This window comes from Centruroides sculpturatus, unplaced genomic scaffold (genome assembly GCF_000671375.1).
Source record: "Centruroides sculpturatus isolate CEXI.00-Female unplaced genomic scaffold, Cexi_2.0 scaffold239, whole genome shotgun sequence".
NCBI lineage: Eukaryota > Metazoa > Arthropoda > Arachnida > Scorpiones > Buthidae > Centruroides > Centruroides sculpturatus.
Window position 1 is genome coordinate 517620 of NW_019384979.1, and position 1840 is coordinate 519459.

The window sequence follows — 1840 nt, forward strand, 5'->3', positions numbered from 1 at the left end:
TAAAAGTGTTCGAACATTCTGTCGTTTAAATGTTAAGTTGAAATACATTCAAATTTCGGTTGCATCTGAAGATGGTCTATCATATTGGGTCAAAAACGTTAATGTTTGTTTAATAAACCTTTCTCAGCATCAGGTGTTGATGACTCCTTATTATCTTCCTCCTGGCTGCCCTTGTTTCTCTTCTCTTCCGATTTAGGTCACAGTCCCACTAGGGAGTATTCTTTTTATATACCCTGATGGTGGTTGAAGCCCAGTAGGCAGAATGGATCTTGTCTTGGAGAGTCGTGACAATGTTGTCAACTTCTGCATGTGTAGTGATATTGATAATTTGGGGAGGAGTCCAAATATTTTTCAGGGTATTTTCGAAATTTTCCCAGATCGTCCTATGAGCTATACTCATTTTACATTTTAGTTGAAGTCCAAATAACTCTGTTTGGATGTACCTATGATCACTGGCAGTTTGATGGTTCACTGTGCTGCACTTTAGACCGTGGTTCATGATGCTATCATTGGCCAGGTAGATGTCCACCCAGCTTTCGCCCACATCTCAGTAGAAAGTGGGAAGCGGGCTGGAGTTGACAGAGTGAAGGCCCGCCACAGCCATCAGCTCCAGCATAGCTCTCCCTCTGGGGTCTTCATAGGGACTATGCCACATTGGCGATTTGGCATTAAAGTCCCCAGAGATGAAAATATTTTTGCCATCCAATGTATTAGTGGTCTGCTTCAGGAGATGCAGAGCAGGCTCCAGTGATTCCAACGGGGAGCAATAGAATGATAAAATATGTAGAGTAATGTCAGGGAGCTCCACCGCAATAGTGGTGTAGTACTTATTACAGTGGTTTTGAACCAATCTTGCATTGATGTTTTTATTATGTAGTATAGTAAAATCGTAGGACCGATAAAAATTTGACATTATATTAGGGTTGTCGTTACATTCAATGACATTATAATCAGGTTAAACTGTATATTGTTTGTGCAAAATAAAAAAATAATTTCAGACAATACAATAGCCACAATTATTTTTTTCAAAAACAGGAACTTTTCGTTATGCATTGACAAAAATTCAACCCAGGCCAACATGCAATAGAGAGAAATTTCGAAATTGGATAGGTTAATTTCATTGAAAATGCATCGTGGCTGGCAAAGTTTGAACAATCGCACCCAAAAGCAGCGATACCAAAGAAGATTAAAGAATGAGAACGAGACCCGCCTTGAGGGTCAAAGTGATTCCGCTTAGTAGTGAATTTCCAAGACAGTCTTGTTCCAAATACGGTTTTGCTGTTTTACTTGTTTGAAAACCTATCATGATTCAGCCAGACCCACAATGGTCAGGTAAGGGACAGAGTCTGATGTATTCAGGGTAGACGGCCCCCAAAGAATTTCTGGCATTTTGTTAACCTGCTGGATTCAATTCCTAGTCCCAGAGTGGTAGACTAATGCTTTATTAAGTCCTCTTGGCCATCTGGCTGCCAAATATTTTGGATTTAAATACAGAATTCTATATTATTATTATTATTATTATGTTGGGTTTTGTGAGTTATACTCGGTTCACACCGGTGGCTGTGTACTATGCTGGACCAGAGTCAAGGCATAGCAACCAAAACAAAACTAAAATTAAAGAAGTGTGTCATTGTGTGTGTCTGTATTCAGGAATTTCCTAACAATGTGGCATGTATTCAATATAGTGGCCTTCTGTAGTGTGATGTATGTACTCAATTGTAATGTTCCCAGGCTTTTGTGTAGCGTTTGTGGTATGACACCTGTAGAGAAGAGAACGACAAGTAGGCTACAATAAGCACCCTATCCATCCTCCACAGATGCCTTATTTCCTGGGCGAGTT